The 18,573-nt window shown below is 46.9% G+C and overlaps 1 protein-coding gene across 1 annotated transcript in view; it reads right to left on the bottom strand.

Moving 5' to 3' along the window:
• LOC108804463 (voltage-dependent anion-selective channel protein 1) overlaps positions 1-11,610 on the bottom strand; it is a 105,959-nt gene extending 94,349 nt beyond the window's left edge. The window contains exon 1 of the mRNA XM_018576219.1: positions 11,522-11,610. The gene's annotated coding sequence lies outside the window, so the exon portion shown is untranslated. The remainder of the gene's footprint in view (positions 1-11,521) is intronic.
• Between the last annotated feature and the right edge of the window lie 6,963 nt (positions 11,611-18,573).

Genomic DNA, 18,573 nt, shown 5'->3' with positions numbered 1-18,573 from the left:
TTCTTCCAGCCCCTCACCCGCGCTTCTGGGCCCCCGGCCTCCTCCAGCCCCTCACCCGCGCTTCGGGGTCCCAGCCTCCTCCAGCCCCTCACAGACAGTAACAACTACACTACAACAAAACTAAAACTAAACTAAAATCAGCCAGCAAGCGCTGCAAATCTCCTTCCAAGCTGCCCGACAAAATCTGAAAGGACAGGGGATCTGCCCCCGCCAGCTCCTTCTCCCAAGCTGCCTACCAAAGACGAGGCAGCTGAGGATGCCAGATTCTGTGCAGCCTGGCTCGCCACACTGTTTTGGGGGTGGTGCCGGCCCCCTGGAAAAGGCCGACAAAGGCAAACGCCTTGTTTGCCTTGCGGCAGATACGTCCCTGCTCCCCAGGAGCATGTCAGAACACAAGCCTGTGCTTACTTTGCTCCTGGAAAGTGTGGCGCTCGTGTCAGTACATGGGGGCAGTGTTGTCCAGGAGTAAGGAATAGCCACTGCTACCACCGACGAAGATGAGGAAGGACCCATGACATCTTTGGGCCAACCAGAAGACTGCAGAAAAAAGTAAGGCTCGGGGGCGTGGCTTGCACCGCGAGGAGAATGGCCGCACACTAGCAGAGCTCCGGCTACCCGAGACCTAACCGACGCTTCATCCACATCTTTACACCCACAATGGTTAAGATTGGGCAGCAGCAGACACCAGCCACTACACCACGCAGCTGAGTGGACGGATACCGGACATTTTCCGCACGCAGCGGCCCGCTGCAGACGAAGTAATGTCGCTCAAAATGGCGCCGGGCCCGTCCGCCACTGAACCCCTTCACATATCCTCTCCCAGCACGGGTCCTGAGCCTCCAGACTCTCACCCTTCCTCCAACACCTGCAGACACGCGCGGAGCTCCCCTCGGTAGCTTCCGACATTAAAAGGACCCTTTGCATGCGGGGTCAGAGCTGCGGAAAGACCTGCAGGACATGGGACGCCGCATCCATGTGGTGGAACGCACTGGCCGCAAGCAGGGTGAGGAGATACAGGCCTTACACACCCAGCAGGATTGCACAGTGCGCAGCCTGATAGAGATGAGGCGCCACTTAGAAGACCTGGATAACCGCGGAAGGAGATCTAACAGAGTCCGGGGAGTGATGGAGACCTACATGCCAGAGGCCATTCCCACGGTCCTCATGATCATATTTAATGACTTGCTGGACAGGCCTGCTGAATCGCCGATTAACCTAGTGAGGGCACACAGGGCCCTGAAACCCCCGGGTTGCACAGGATGAGCTGCCCCGAGACATCATCTGCTGCCTCCAGAGCTTTCCACTGAAGGAGGAGATCTTGCTAAAGGCACGACAAAGGGGTGCTGTCTTTCTGGATGGCAGATGGCAAAGTGAAATTATTCCAAGATCTCTCTGCAATTACCCTGCAACAACGCCGGGCAATACACCCCTTACTGGATTGCCTCAGAGATCACGGCATTACCCATAGATGGCGATTCCCTTTCAGCCTAACACGGCCACCCTGCGCCTACCGGAAGACATCAACGACTTCTGTGCCAGACTGGACCTGCCTGAGGTTGTCATACAAGACTGGTATTTGGATCTGTATTCTTCGCCGGCACACACCAGGCCCTCTTTGTTGCAGGACGCCCTGGAGCCCTCCTGCGCCCGCATGGATCAATCCCGCTCAAGCGTCCCCAACTCCCGCAGACAGAAGAAACAGCGGTCCCTTCTGGCTATTGGGTCCCAGACGGGGGACACTAGCAGCAATGACTCCTTCCCACGTTGATCCATCTACCCCCTAGACTGAGCTAAGTATCTTTGCAGTCGCTCTACCACGATCTATGTTGCTCTTACCCCCCCGGTGTACCGCAATAGGGGGACAAGACAAGCCCCCACATTATACGAGGCGATCCCCTATCACACAGAATGGACCGTAATTCTTAGAACCTCTTTACAGTTCCCATACGCCACCGCAGGCCTGTCTAAACATAGAACTGCTTTGCCATTTATTACTGCATCCTATATTTGCCTGCATTCCTTACGATACCAACTGTATATTTACTATATGTGTCACAAGCTGAGATATGGTAGGACTCGAGCAGCATGAGCCTTGCTGCCTGTGGGGGTGTTGGGGGGTCTGCAGCTCTTTGGGAGTTGCCGGCCCCCAAGGCTTCCTTGCCAGTCTACTTTTTGTTGCTCCCCCTGCAGAAGAATAATTTAGCTCAGTACTTCAAGTGGGTTGTAGGACCCTACAAAGCCTCCCTTGTTGGGTCTCGGGTACTGACCTGGCCAGACCTTAGTTGTTGGAGGAATTGTATACCAGTTTGTGTTCTAAAACCTAACTATTGTTTCACCCCATTCTCGCGCCTTCCTTTCCGCCAGGTGCATCGGACCCGTCTCCTACGATACCCCAATACCTACCAGATAGGTTCCACTCGTACCACTGGTACCACTGTTCGCGGACCATCTCCCACAGTTAGGCAGACGATCCACCGGAGGGGTAGTGTATACTAGTATATACTAGTTGGTGACACACCGAGTTCTTCATTTTGTTTTTTTGTTGCTGTAGTTTGTCTAAACCTATCCCCCCGAGATTGGTTTGGTGTCTCTCCTACCTGAGGAACCTCTCTCCTCCCTCCATCCAGCTACCCATTTAATTTCTCTTCTTTCGTCCTCCCTAGGCCCTGTACTCTCTCTGGCGGCTCTACTTCTCCCGTGGGGACCCTTGAACAACCTTCCGCCAGGCACACCCACCCAACTACACAGAGGTACATCTGGGCACACTCCATTCGCACCTCTCCATGGCGTACCCGGCGGACTTGGTCCTCCACTATTGGAACGTGAGGGGCCTAAATTCCCCGGAGAGGAGGACTAAGATAATGGGGGACATCCACCACCACAGAGCCTCCAAAGCGCTCTTACAGGAGACTCATTTCAAGCATGGAAAATTGCCCAAACTTCACAACTATCGCTATCCCGCAGCCCACCATGCCTCTTCGCCCTCCAATAAATCTAAGGGGGTCTCCATCTTGATACACTGCTCCTTACACCGAAACGAAAGACGATGGAGGCCGCTACCTCATGCTGACGGGCACCCTAGCGGGAGCCCCGTTGACCATAGCGTGTATTTACTTGCCGAACCGGCAACATGCTTGCTTTTTTGCCACATTCGTTACTAAACTGGCGGAGGTGTCGAGGGGCATGGTGGTTCTGGGGGGCGATTTTATTGTGGCACTCAACCCACTGATCGACACATCTGACAAGAGATCATCCTTGCCTTACAGGACACTTAAATTCCTAAAGTCCAAACTTCAAGCCCTAAACCTCTTTGATACGTTGCCCACTCTGCACCCAGACGGTAGGGATTTCACGTACTTCTCCCCCCTGCACTCAAAATACTCCCGCATTGATTACATCTTCATCACACAATGAGACCTACCAAAGGTGACGCGTGCCCACATAGGTAACATCACTACTTTTGACCACGCACCAGTCCTCACTACCCTCACCCTACAGCCCACGATTTCCCGCCAATCCACGTGGAGGCTGAACTCCACCCTTTTGGCAGATTTGAGTGTCATATCTACCATTGAGACGGACTTACGCACATATTTTGAGCTGAACGCTGGTAGTGTCCCCTCTCCGATGATGGTTTGGGAAGCTCACAATTGTGTTGGAAGAGGCCGTCTCATATCGATTGTGGCCAAACGGAAGAGAGAAAGGATGGAGCACTTGCTGCTTTTGTGCGCCTGCGTCTCTAGGCTGGAAGCCCAAAGAAGAATCTGTAGCGACAGATACACATACTTTGACCTGCTATATAATCAAAGTTCTTCCATAAACATGGGAATAGTATCCCTTCAACTACACCACTCTGAGTACAACTATACTGCAAGACACTGTGTATAAATATATCCCCCCCTGCCTTATTTATTTTGCTTTTCTATCTTTAGCTAAGTGGAACACTGAGTATATAAGATGCAGTGAACGTTCTGGTTGCTCGATACAATGTACCAGGACGGTTGTTACATTTTATTTTTTGTTGCATCAGATTGAAGTTGTATGTCATATATTTCGCTGCATTGTTTAATAATAAAAAAATGTTTAAACTTTTATTTTCCGCAAGTGACAAGCGTTGCCCGATTACCTAGCAACCGATCGGTCACCAGATCCGGGTTCCTGACACTCATTGACTGACGGACGGCACAATGACCTTTGGTAATATATATGCGCAGACAACACACTGCGCGTACACCGTGAGAGCCGGTCCCCTAGACATGAGCAGCCAGCAGGATGCAACTCGGATCCATGGATGACACGGATCGGAAAAAAGCAGGTAGATCTCGGGCAATGCAAGATCACCACTACGGACAAGGTATTTTACCAGTATGCAACTGTATCATGTGTTCAGCATATAGCTAATTGCACCTGGGCAGCATGGTGTGAATCACGTCGTTAGGACGTCAGAGGAGGAGGTATTAACTGCATTGTGATTGGTGGTTTGATTTTGTTTCACCTGTATTTATTGTTTGATTTTGTTGCTTGACCCACTCTCTGTTTGCCTGAGGACGGGACCGCATGGTCTCGAAACGTCGCTAAGGAGATGTGTGTTATCTCAGTCAATAAACAGCATTGACTTTAATATCATGGAGTGCGAGTGACTACTTTCATCTATTCCTGACCTTGGGCTAGGGTTCGTACGATAGGTTGTCTTTCCCAACCCTTCTACATTACCAATGGCACACGGCAGGGATGTCCCTTGTCACCCACCATTTTTATCCTGACACTGGAACCCTTCCTCAGACTGATACAACTTGACCCCCAGATACATGGTGTACACATTAGTGGCCACGAACACAAAGTTGCGGCTTACGCAGACGACATGCTGTTCTTCCTGACTGACCACCTGGCGTCCCTACAGAAACGACGCTCCCTGTTCCTGGAATATGGCACGCTGTCCAATCTGTCCATTAATTATGCCAAATCAGAAGCACTTGCCGTTGGTCTACCTCCTGAGACTGCTCTGGAACTGAGGAGTGCCTTTACATATAGTTGGGTCTCCTCAGCGGTCAAATACTTGGGCATCCAACTACCAAACTCGTCTTTGGAGCTATTCCGCCTGAATTTTGTGCCCATGATCCAGACCATCACCCAGGATCTACACCGATGGAGGTCCTTGACATGCTCTTGGTTTGGCAGGGCAGCTATAATCAAAATGAACGTCCTCCCGAGATTTCTCGGGAGGTTCCAAGACTTATCTGTTCCAAGCAATCCCTATCCAACTCCCCAGACAGTACCTTAAAAATCTAGTGAAGACATTTAAACGCTTCATTTGGCTAGACAAACACCCGAGAATAGCGTGGTCATTACTGAAAGCCCCCAAGATCCATGGCGGCCTTAACGTGCCAGACATACCGGGCTACTACTTAGGAACCCATCTATGCCGGATAATAGACTGGCATGTCAACGCACCATCTAAATTGTGGGTCACCATGGAAACGCACTGGGACAATGCTCCCCCTGTGTCGGCTCTGACATGGCTTCACCGACATAATCCTCCGCACATCACCACTCACCCATTGATTGTAGCAACTCTGAGAGAATTCTCCACCCAGCGGAGAAGGGGCGTCCTCACAACCCCGAACAGCCCACTTACCCATAATCCGGACTTCGCCCCTAGTTTCACAACAGACTGTCTTTTCCACTGGACACCCTTGGCTCAGCTGATAGCGCAGTCATTCTATAAAAATGGCCACTTCCTCAACAAAGCAGATCTAGCTCCTCTTTCCAAGACAGGACTGCTCCCTTGGTGGATCTATTTACAGGCGAGACACGACCTCACTGCTCCAGAAAGACGAGGCGGCTTTGCACGAGACATGACCAGCTTTGAGAAGGCATGCTCAGGCAAAGGCCCTTCGCGACATCTAATATCCTGGACCTACAGTTTGGTGTGTCCTGCTAAACCCGCTCAAACCGACACCCTGCGAGCTACCTGGGAGAGGGAGCTGGATATACCGGAAGACACATGGGAATCGGCATGCAATGGGGCACACAAAAGTTCAGTGAGCTGCAGGACCCAAGAAACCAATTTTAAAATCCTATCCCGCTGGTACAGAACCCCAGCACTGCTCCATAAAATAGACCCGGCAGTACCAGAGACCTGTTGGCGGTGCACCTCGGCACGCCCCTACACATTTTCTGGGAGTGTACCCTTCTCCAACCTTTTTGGAGTCGGATCCACAAACTCATCGGTCAAATTACGGGGGAACAGCTTGAATTTAATCCGGGGGTTTACCTGCTTCTTCTCCGGGAAGGAGGGAAATGGAGGACCTCAAAAATCTCTCTATAAACATCTGATCAATGCAGCAAGATCACTGATACCTAGACTCTGGAGAGAGGTGAGGCCTCCATCTCTCACCGACTGGATCACTCAGGTGAATTACATCGCTGAAATGGAAGAACTATTTTTTATCAAACAAGACAAAATTACCAAATTCTCCAGACTGTATCTTGGACCCACTTCTGCCAGGGACAGACATATGCGGAACTCACGCGAAAACCCACATAGAAGACTGGAGAATGAGCAAGGTACCTACTAAATCTCAGTGACTCTCCCTTCAGGGTGAGGGATTCTACGCCCCACGGGAGGATGGTCCGCTGAGTGCACTTCAGGACCTCCCCCCATGAAAACACATCCTCGAGCCTGCCTGGGAGCACTCGGTGATTTTACCAATAGGGACTCCCTTTTTCCTGTCTTTCACCTTTACTATCTCTATACTTACCCCTGACATCCTTCTCTCCAGATCTATGTTATCCCATTCCCTGTTTCTTTATGTATCTGAAGATAGCTATCACAGGCCAAGTATCTGCCCGGCTGGGCTTAGACCACTGACCTGAAGGTTTGATAATTATGCATGTCATCTCCAACGCCCTATGTAAACCACAAGATGTTCTTAATGTGTAGCACTGTGACCGTATTTACCAGGAAATGCCAAATGAGAGATCCACATTGTAATGTGCATTGGCCTAGCCTAGCTGCCTAACCGTTGTGCGGCAAATCGCCTGAATGATGTATGGATGTCAGATGATATGTGATAAACTTATCTATGTGCTCTGTGTGATCCCAATGTATGTCTTTGATATGTTCAACAAAATAAAAACTTTTAAATGGGAAAAAAAAAAAGTAAGGCTCATGCAATTTCCTTTTTTTTTTTTAAAGCAGTAAGGAAGGAAGATAGGCATTAATTAATTTTTCACATGAAATAACTTCTGATTTATCCAGTATGTCAATGTTAGAAAGTAGTGTTGAGTTGCACATGTTGCAGTTACAACATTAAGGCCTCATTCACACGAGAAAAAGCCGGCACATACAGCTCCGTGCACGGCCATATCTGGCAGCTCCCGGGATGGACAGGTGCTGCGTGTGCCGCCCTACGCTCACCCAAAGTGCAGGTCCGTACTGGTGCTGGTGTCCCGGCTCGGACGCAGGCAGGATCCATCCCGTCAGCGTACAAGTACAGACACCCGCACGGACGTGCAGGGCGGGTGAGCGTAGGGCGGCGTATGGCTGCGTACTCCCATAGAGAAGGACAGGGGCTGCGTACTAATCACACACAGCACCCGTCCTTCCCAGGAGCTGCCCGATATGGCCGCGCATGCAGCGCGGAGCTGTATGTGCCGGCTTTTTCTCGTGTGAATGGGGCCTTATAGGTACCCATTTTGCTGAAAAATTTAAACCGTGTGCAACCATATTTCTGTACTGGATCGACCTGTACTAAATATGTCTGGACTGTTTGATTTGTGCTATATGCAAAGCGCCCATTTTGACAATGGCATGTAAAACTGAAATCAGCGAACATGTTCAGGTTTAATAGGGAGGGCTTTCGTGTAAATCCTGCTAAAGCCTCACTGAAAGTCTGTATGAAAGTGGTCAGATTTGACTTATGTTTCTTTGTACATGGAGTCTGACATAGTTTGCCTACTTGTAAAGTGCAAATGCCAGTATCTATCTAGAGTAGCCACATTAAAAAAAATGTGCCAAACCTCTCACGGACTTTAATCTCAGTCATGGCTTTCAATGAGGTGTTTAAGATGCGCACTGCTATAATGAAGGAGAGAATTGCCGTCTGTTGGTTTGGTATAAAGCAACGTAACAAAGATCACAACGGCTAAAAAGTGAATATTAGCCTCAAAATATTCAAAATGGAAGGCAATACCTGGAAATAAGAAATTGAGGAACTCAACTAAATTATGTAGATCTCCATCTGAATCTCTCCGAAACAGAAAGACATTTTTCACAAAATAATTTATGTAACAAACATGTCAGAGGAACAAACTGATCCAATAAATAAAAAATAAATACATTGGCGAATGACAGTGCAGATGAGCTGCCAATTTCTGTAATTTCGACTCAACAGTAGTTGGTGGATCATGTGCACTTTTTTCCTGGCTATTCATATTAGAGTACATGCAGAACATTCAAATACAGTATTCAGAATAGCCCAACACCACAATTGCTACGCCTTTATCTATGCCAGTTTTATTATACTATTTTTTTTGCATCTTGTGCTCGGTTTTTATCACGTCAGATTTAAATAATCTTGTGCTTTTTTTGGTTGAGCAGCATGTCTTGTACTGTTTGTATGTAACTTTTAATACTCTGGTATTGGCCCCAGAGGTATGAAATCCTTTTTTACTGCATCTGTGGTCAGCGCTCGAATGTTAAGCAGAAAACATCTGTTTAATCTTGAGGTTGCGTTCAGACTTCAGGCAACCTCGGCACTTGCGCAGTCCCATCAGGCATTGCAATGACAACCATAGACATGACTGCATTCGTAGTTTCACTATAGCCCTATCCCTTCTGTAACCCACACACGGTCTGGTAACCTGGAGGAAGCTTGCAGGAGTGGGAATCAGGTATATAAAAATACTTTTCCATTTAGTCCTTGCAGTGCAGTGAGAAGTTCAACTTTAAAAGGAGAATTATGGGGTTAAGGATTTTCCCCATAGTTCTCCTTAGGGTAATGGGTAGGGATGCACCGCTACCACTTTTTTTAAGACCGAGTACCGATACTTTTTTTCAAGTACTCACCGATACCAATTACCGATACTTTTTCTGAAAGGGACAGGTCACATTTTTTCTAAAGCAATACAAAATCATGATGTCAGGTCAGTTTCTTAATATTATGAAGAACATGAAATGAATATTTATCATGCCATTGCTAACTAAGGCTTGTATCCCTATAGTGGGGAAAATATATGAGCACATGTCCAAACCCTACCCTCTACCCTTGCAATGGAACTGCCCCAGCACTGCAATGGATAAATGTTCAATTTTTATTTTTTGTCTAGGGGGATTCTTTACAGCAGTTTTACTTACCTGATCCCTGCTCCCCTTGCGGTCAACACTTTTCCAACTCTTTCCCCTCCACTCTGGCTTGTGGACTGTCCCTCAGCATCCTCATGTCATGACGTGATGATGTCAGAGGGCCCCTGAGCACCAGAGGAGGCAGGAGGATGCTGCTGTAGCTGCCGGTCTACAGGGGATAGTGTGATCAGATAAGTAAAACTGCTCTAAAGAATCCCCCTAGACAAAAATGAATGGTTAAGCCTCACAGTGCAGAGGTAATGGGCTTTAACCATTTCGCTGCCACCGACGTAGGGCTAACGGCGGAACACAACAGTTTGCAGCAGGCCACATCAGTAAGCCTTTATGTCTTTATCTCCCTTCTGCTATAAGCTCATGGTCGCTTTAGCAACCATGAACTTATATCAGAAGGGTTCCCCCAGATGGCACCCTGTAAAATAATAGCTGTCATCAGTGTCTGACATCGCATGTGCGTTGTTAGAACGCATCACAGTGCTTGATTTTTTTCTTTTTAAAATAACATTAATTTAACCGTGGGGCAGTGCATTGCCGTGCGTTGATACGCTGTGTCGCGATTAAATGTATGCCTTTATTATTTTCTCATACACACCAGAGTGCACAATCGATTTTCAATATTAGTTGATTATTTACAGTTTTGCATTCAATTTTTTTTACCGTTTTGCAAAAAGGCGCAATTTACAAATATTTCTTATTTATTAACTCAATAGTTGTATCTTTTAGATTTAGTCAGAAAATTATGTTTTGTGTGCACCGATACTGATTTTAGTGTGCTTTTATCAATTTAATTGTGTATTTTTATCGGTTTATTATCGACCAGGCCTGTGCTTTCAGAAAATATATGGTTTGGGGGTTTTTTTAACAAACGCTACAACGCAGTAGAGAATGAAAACAATGGGAAAAATTGCAAAAATGGTGTGGCCAGCTGAGGTTGAAAGCGTTCAGGAGGGCTTGGCAGCGAAATGGTTAATGAATACATAGCTGCCTTAACTGCTTTTTTAGGTCTGCCTGGAGTTCAGTTTAAATAAAATCATAACAGCATGAAGCTATCCTATAATGATCTGCAAGTGTGGGCATGCGCTGTCAACCTGATGGACAGATGCCAAATGAGGGGCGCCCTTCATACTCAGGGTCAAATGACACCATATTTCAGGAGCACCACAAATGGCTCTCTTTGCCCTTGCTTTATAAAAGACACACATGACATAAATGCTCTAGAATCTTCTCATTCATAAAGCAGAGCACAGAAATAATTAAATGAAAGCACAAATATTTCTTCGCACATAACGTGATTTTTTTTTTTGTATCCGACTCACTCCTCCAGTTGATCAGATTCATAGCTGTAATGCTAGATCCAGATAGTATTTAACAGGTAGATAGCAAATGCTGGTAATGGCCCATTATGACCTTGAGCAACACTGCCCAATGTGCACAAAATAATCAACTGTACTAAGTGTGGACTCAGTAACAATATTATTACTACTATTACTACTATTAAATTCGACATACTGAGGGCTCATTTCAAGACGATCTATCTAATGCTGTTGAACACTGCAATTTTTTTAATCACACAGGGTTGTACAATAATGCGTGAAGACGCTATAGGCTTGGCTTTCGATCGAGAGAGACAGAAACAGAGACTTTCAAAGATGTCGTACGTATACAGTACACAAGATGGGCAGAGCTACAGAGGCTAACCTCCAAGACATTGTTGAGACCTGCAAGCTGGGACTCATCTACGTGAATCATACATACTACTGCATCCTTGCAGAAGGCTCAATGCACACAAAAGAGGACTCTCTAACACACTGCAGATAGTGAAATCAGGCCGGAAGGCTCCCGGATCTACTCACTTGTCATTATGCAATCTTATATAAAGTACACGTACAGCTGGTCTGCTGCTCTCGCAAAGTATTCAGTCATTGGCCTTGCTAAAATGAGAAACCCAACACTCTGGAAATAAATTTAAACAAACATCTGCCATCAGATCTGGCCTCCTGTAGCCTCACCTCCTCTAGTGTGATTAGAGATCACGGTAAAATACCCATGAAACACCAAAATTGCCCAGCTACCTGCTTAAAAATGACATTTATTTCCTACGGGTTGTATATAAAACGAGATTTCCATTCCGACAGGAACCGGAATGCGGATCCTTACCTTCCAATTCCAGAGCCTGTGGACCCCGCAGCTTTAGATGTGACTGTCAGTGCAGGAGGAGGCGGAGCACTGGAGCACTAAGAGAGAACTCAGGAAAGCGACGCGTGACGTCACTATCACGCCCCTAGAACGTGATCCTGCAGGTGTTCTATCAATCCTTCGGACTCGTTCCATCATCGGACTTCCGGGGGCGTGTTAAGGGCTCAAGCCTGCGCGCAAGCGCACTGCGGCGCCGGCAACAGGTCCGATAATTTCACAGACCAATTCAGCATATCAGTGGCTCCAGGGATCGGCTGCCCGCCAAGCGCAATGAGGCTCCATGTCCATAAAGCTCACGGACCAACTTATCAGCACTTATAATTAGGGATGCACCGATACCACTTTTTTTTTTTTTGGAAAAGGAAAAATATTGCTTTATATATCTACAGCGGATTACAGTGGCTGTTCAGTTCCTATCTCGTAAGTGGAAACATTACTGAAATATTAATAGATCTTGCACAGAGACTATAAACTTATTGTTGGTGAGTGAGTTGGAAGTCCTGACATCTGCTATAGTAACTCAGACTCTACAGACTATAGAAGGCAAATAAAGTAGCTAAAACAAGTCCATTGATTATGTACACCTGCCCCTGCCTGGAGGTATGTTCTTCACCATCTATCTATCCATCCCACAATGATGTGTACAAAAGATAGAAACGGATCAAAAATACGTTGAATTTCTTTTTAGCCAGTCATGTTACCTAATATATGCATGTGGTCTCTGTTGAAGAGAAGGCTCAGTGTCCATGCATAGCTACTGACTCAACTGCTTTGCCTGAACACTAAACTGCCTCTCCAGGAGAAATCGCATGATCATTATGTAACATGACTAATACAATGTTATTGGCCAGTTGTAACTGGCACTATAGAGCTTCTGTAAAGGAGCAATCCACCTAGAAACTGAGATTTCAATTTTTGATTAATGCTGGAAAGTTAACCCACGTGAGTTATATCTCATAAGGACTCTACTGGAAAGATCTGCCCTTGAATTCCTGTGCCTCCTCCCCAGCTGTGGCAATTATAAAGGGTTCTTGATCTCCCTATTGATTTCTTACTATACGACATAGAATATAGCAGAAGGAGTTGAACACATAAAGGTGAGCAAGAATATGCAAAATAGAAAAGGAATAGAACTGGGAACGATGGAAGGTAGATCTCACTATTGGAGTATCAAAGACATATAAAGCTGACTCTGTACACAACTTTTGGGAGGACTGACCCTTTATTATATGTTTCTTTGTATGTTTATAAAGGCAGCCATGTCAGTTCTATGCAGTGAAAATTAATACTCTGTTACTTTCCACTTATAATGGCCTTGGTAGTCAGGATGACCAGGGAATCCTTGTACAAAGGTCTCACTGCTAAAAGAAAAACGGGTGCTGGTTGATCCAACATTGTGTTATCGCATGAAAAACAGAAAATACCACATTTGGCAAACCAACTTTTAGCTTTAAGATTCATATGACATCATCAGCGTATAATCCAATCTTATATGTGCAGTTATCAATTTGTATGCCATTGACCTCAGAGGATTGGCGTATAGCTGCTGCCCTGCTGCCAAGGGCTCTATTGTCAATGCAAAAATAAGAGGGGATAAAGGGCAGCCCTGTCTGGTGCCATTACTTATGTTTAAAGGGGGTCGATAGTAGCCCTGAGGTCATCACTCTGGCACTAGGGGTAGTGTAGATCAGGGGTGGCAAACACAAGGCCCGCGGGCCGAATCCGGCCCGCCAGACCTTGTAATGTGGCCCGCACAGCAGCCACCACATTTTGCCAAGGTTCAGTTGCAGACTGCAGGGCCTCCAGGGGGCTGTGCAGGATCTGTGGGAGGCTTGGCAGGGTCTTGAGCCTGTGCAGGATCTGTGGTGGGCTCTGCCCACCATAGACCCCGCAGAGCTCACCACAAATCCTGCTAAGCTCACCTGCAAATCCTGAGACCACAGCTTTCCTGCTATGCTAATAGCGGAACATGTCAAAAGCTGGATACAGTGTTTGCACTGTATCCAGCGACTGACAGGTCACGCAAAAAGTATTAAACAGGAAGGGGTGGGGTAAATTTAGTGTGGGTGCCCGAGTTTTTTGCCTTGTCTAGGGCAGCCCCAATACACCACTGCGTTCAGGGACCACCAATTGAAATAGATCCGACTGACCCGGATCGCCTTGGTATGCGATCCGGGCCAGTCACAATTAGGCAGCGGCAGCCAATAAACAGGTAGGTTAGACGGCTGCTTCCTCCTCGCTAGGACCCCGGGAGGCCCCTGCAAGCGGCCGTCTAATCTGCCTGTTTAGAGGAAAGCGCCGCTGCCTGATTGTGACCGGCCGGACTACAGAGGCGATCCGGGGCGTTCGGGTCCCCCGTGAGAGCCGTACAAGTCCTATACAACCGGCCCTTTAAGGGTAACCATACTGCTGATGCGGCCCCCGATGAATTTGAGTTTGCCACCCCTGGTGTAGAGAGACCCAACCGCAGTACCTAGAAAGTCAGTGATCCCGAATTTGGCGGCTCTGAGGTATCCCCAGTGAACCCTATCAAAAGCCTTCTCTGCGTCTAAGGCATATTGGAGGATGTCTATAAGTCTCCTAGTACCATCCGGAGCTTGTCTCCCAAGCACAAACCCCACTTGGTCTGGGTGGACAAGGTGCGGAATAATATGCATTAGTCTATTAGCTATCAATTTGGCATACATTTTTAGGTCTGTGTTCAAGAGCGAGATGGGTCTATAGTTAGCTGGGTTGTCAGCAGGCTTATTAGATTTGGGGATGGTGACTATAAGTGCTTCCAAAGACTCCTTAGGAAACTGACCAGAAGTAGCAGCCTCATTTGCTAACTGGCACAGGTGTGGGGCCAGTGATGTGGTAAATATTTTGTAGTATTCCGCACTGAAACCATCAGGTCCTGGAGCTTTGTGCAAAGGTAGGTCATGGATAACCTTGGTGACCTCCGATACAGAGAAAGGCGCAGAAATTGCATCTGAAAAATCAGAGGGAAGTAAGGGGAGTTGCACTGAGTCCAAAAATGTATTTATGTCCTCCAAGGTGGGACTAGGGGGCATCAGATGAATCCTGTAGATTATATAATGTGGAGTAAAATTTGGCAAAGCTATTGGCTATATCTAAAGGATTTGACAAACGCGTTCCGGAGTTGTCTGTCAGGTACGATATTGTATGCGACTCGTTTCTACGTTTAAATTGTTTAGCTATAAAAGCCCCTGCTTTATTACCCTGGCTATAATAATTCAGTTTTAGTCTTTTAATCATATAGTCATGTTGGTTAGTTAGGAGTAGGCTGAGTTCCTGTCTCAGGGAACGTATATCTTGTGCAACTGTGGGCGAGGGATCCGCTTTGTTTCTACATTTCAGAACCCTAATACGGGAAAGAATAGAATCTATTGCCCCATTTCGTTTCTTCTCATGAGCCCCTATTTTAATCAGAATACCCCTTGCAAATGCTTTATGTGCATTCCACACAGTAATTGGACTAGGTACAGAGGAAACATTGGTTTCAAAAAATGCATCTAATTCAGACCTGATAAGACTCCTGGTGGTTCCCTATAGATAACAGACTAGTGTTCAGTCTCCATATATTAGAGGTCCCAGTATGTGAGTCGGGGAATAAGTGAATAGAGACCGGGGCGTGATCAGACCAGCTGATCAAACCTATCTCTGCTTTTGAGATATGTTGGAGAATATGCTTATCCACCAGAAAGCCATCTAGTCTAGAATATGAGTTTTGTGAAAAGGAAAAAAAGGTATAATCCCTCTCAGTGCCATGTAAGCATCTCCAGGCATCGTACAGATCATTTGAAGTAAGCAAAGAGGGGAGGACAGAGTCTCGACGTCTTAACTTATTGGAAGTGTCCAGGGTCGTATCAATAATCGCATTGTAGTCACCGCAAATAATTAAATTACCCCGACGGGAAGCAGAAATTGTCTGCATCAGGGAAGCAAAACATTTTCTTTGACCTGAGTTCGGGGCATATAGGTTGACTATTGTCATGAGATGGTTATCAATAGTAGCAACAAGTATAATAAATCTGCCGTTGGGATCTAATATTACTTCATTTTCTTGAATCGTGATAAATTCTTAACAGCTATCATCACTCCTTTTCTTTTTTTCTCAGCATTGGCAAAATAGTAGTGGGAAAAGTCTTTCCTTTTACAAACAGGGGGTTTTTCCCTATGAAAATGCGTCTCCTGGACACACAAAATATCGCAGCGAAGAGATGTTGCCTCTCTCCAGAGCATAGAACACTTATTAGGGCTATTAAGTCCCTTAGCGTTAATAGAACTAATGATGAGCAGCATGAGGAGTTAAAATGTGATGCCTGTAGGTGTCGCCACCACACTGTAGGGAAACATATACATTGACCAGAGCCTTTTAAGAAACAGTAGGTATATGCACTCTGTAGTATAATGGTACATAACTCAAAGCAGGTAAGTCATCAATATAAGCCAAGCATATCAAACTAACAAGAACTGCTCCCTTTAGTAGGAAGCTCCTTAAAGAAAAAACGTAATAACCAAAAACGACATAGTGTGCTTAGCACACAATACTGAGGGGGAAATAGTAGTTCCGGACAAACAGCAGGAACGGGATCCAGAATATGTAAGCTTTACACCAGCCGGTGTAAAACATGACCTACAGATTACATTGCGGAACAGGCAAAGTGAGTCAACAGGCAAAGTGAGTCCTCTAGACCAGTCTAGAGGAACACGTTGTAATGCTCGCCAGTAACGTGAGGTAGGTTCTACAGTGGATCTCAACTGCGGTGTTAGCTAGTGCTGTAGGACGGGAATCAGGTAGCAATTTATCCTCTTTCTGCCCAGTTTTGAAGTAAGGCCAAGAGGAAACTGCAATGCATCACACCCCGTATTCAATTCTATTGGTATAAGTGAACTCAGTCTCCTTCTTAGTGCTGTACCTCTGATCAACACCAGGGTACTAGTTGCACTGGAAGATTATGATGCAAGTAAGGTAAAGAATGGAAAACATTTAGTAAGAGTCCTAAAGGCAGTTTGACTATTTGATAGGCTGTCAGGGTATCACACATATATTAGAAGAGACCCACAAGATCAACATGCGTCTGAGTTTTGACCGAATCTCTTAATCAGAGCATTAATTTCCAGAGTACTTGCGGTTCGTTGGTGTGGCGTCTCCAGATAGGTATGGTGGCTTTGGTTGTGGAGTCTCCTGACAGGTATAGGTGTTTGGGTCCTTTGTGAGGCGAGTAGGGAGCTGGTTTGGTCAGCGTCCTGTACACACAACAGAAGACGCCGATCAATACCTCAGCTGTGGCTTTTAAGCCGGGTACTGCGTCTGGAGGGGGCGGAGTTTCGTGACGCTCCTGCGCCCGACGTGGCTGCGGCGTGGGGAAGAGAAGGAGGGATCCTCTGATGCGTCTGTGCAAGACGTAGCTGGAAGGCAGCGGCTGACGTCACCCTCTTACCCTGCCGAGCCGGGGTTACAGACCCGCGGCGCGCCTGCGCAGGGTGTCCACGAGCCGCGGCGCCAGCTCCGATCCGAGTGCGGCTCTTACACACGTCTTGGAGCATTGCGTCTGGAAGATGGTTGTGTAATTGGGATGGTGATACCCCAAGATTGTAGGGTATTTGCAGCATCAGCGGGGTTAAGGAGAGGTATCAATTTGCCCTTATAAGTAGCAAGCAGCTTGGTAGGGAATCCCCATCTATATGGGATTCTGCGTTCCCTGAGTGCTTTCATGACCGTTGCAAATTCCTTCCTCTTCTGGGCTGTGGCAGCGGAGATGTCAGAGTAGGGCTCCGGGAGGGACTCTGCTCGCCTGGTTAAAAACATCATCTTCTCCTTGAGGTGAAAAAAATGGATCCTTGCAATCACATCTCTGGGTTTAGCTTCCGGAAGATGTTTGGGCTTAAATAGCCTATGAGGTCTATCAATAATCAAATCCGCAGGAGGCTGATTAGGAAGCAAGGTGGAGATCAGACGTTGAATATAGCTAGAAAGATCCGCAGCTCCAATCGATTCAGGGATGCCCCTAAACTTGATATTATTGCGTCTGGATCTATCCTCTTGGTCCGCAATCTTTTCCTGTAGCTGGGATAGCAATTGCTGCTGCTCTGTTTACGCATCAAACAGATCATTAAATGTGGGCGCATATTCACCCATGTAGTTTTCAATATAGGCTGTACGTTCACCCAGGCCATCTATCTGTGACTGCAGGGACTGTAGCATTAGCATAGTTCTCCAGTAGCTATATTAGTTATATAAATATTGATTATTAAATAATTAAAGGACATATCAATTTAATAGACGTCCTGGATCCCAGATTCGTACATGCAAGCCTCTAGCTCAGCTCTAGCCTAGCTAGGCCCAGGAGAGTATATTCCTGGACACGCGAAGCTGCACGTACTGCCATTTGCCTCTGCTGTGTGCAGCTCTGTGTGCAGTGTGTTTGCTGCATGGCCATCGCCCCCATCTTTGTGCCAGGGCAGCTGCACTGTCTTCCTCCCCCCCATCCCGGTTGTTATGCCACTGACTCCACTCACTGCATGTACACACAGCACACAGGCAGTACACACAGTGCACATAACACACAGATACATAATACACACAGTAGACATAACACACACAGCACACATAATGCACAGAGTACAAATAACACACACAGTGCACATAAAACGCATAGTACACACAGTGCACATAACATGCATAGAACACACAGTCAGGGATCAGGAAGGTGTCCGTGACTGCTCCTTGCGGGGTCCGCCGTGGTCGTACGAAAAAGTTGGTACGACCCAACCCCCCTGTCCATATGTGATGTGTTGGTACCTTCCTGCCCATGTGCAGGAACATGCTGCTGGAGGATGCGCAGCAATTCCAATGGTCTGATGTTGGCTCTGAGGTTGAGGAAGGGAGTAACATGAGCCTAGAGGGAGGGGGTGCCAATGATGGACAACAAACTGGCACTCATGTTCCTCCAGCTGCAGCATACTGCCAGGTTGGCTCCAGTGACGAGGACAGAGGGGGAGATGAT

Source organism: Nanorana parkeri, unplaced genomic scaffold (assembly GCF_000935625.1).
Source record: "Nanorana parkeri isolate BGI_ZX_2015 unplaced genomic scaffold, ASM93562v1 scaffold60, whole genome shotgun sequence".
Lineage (NCBI taxonomy): Eukaryota > Metazoa > Chordata > Amphibia > Anura > Dicroglossidae > Nanorana > Nanorana parkeri.
The sequence above is the reverse complement of the archived record's forward strand: the minus strand, read 5'-3'. Positions and strand labels throughout refer to the sequence as shown.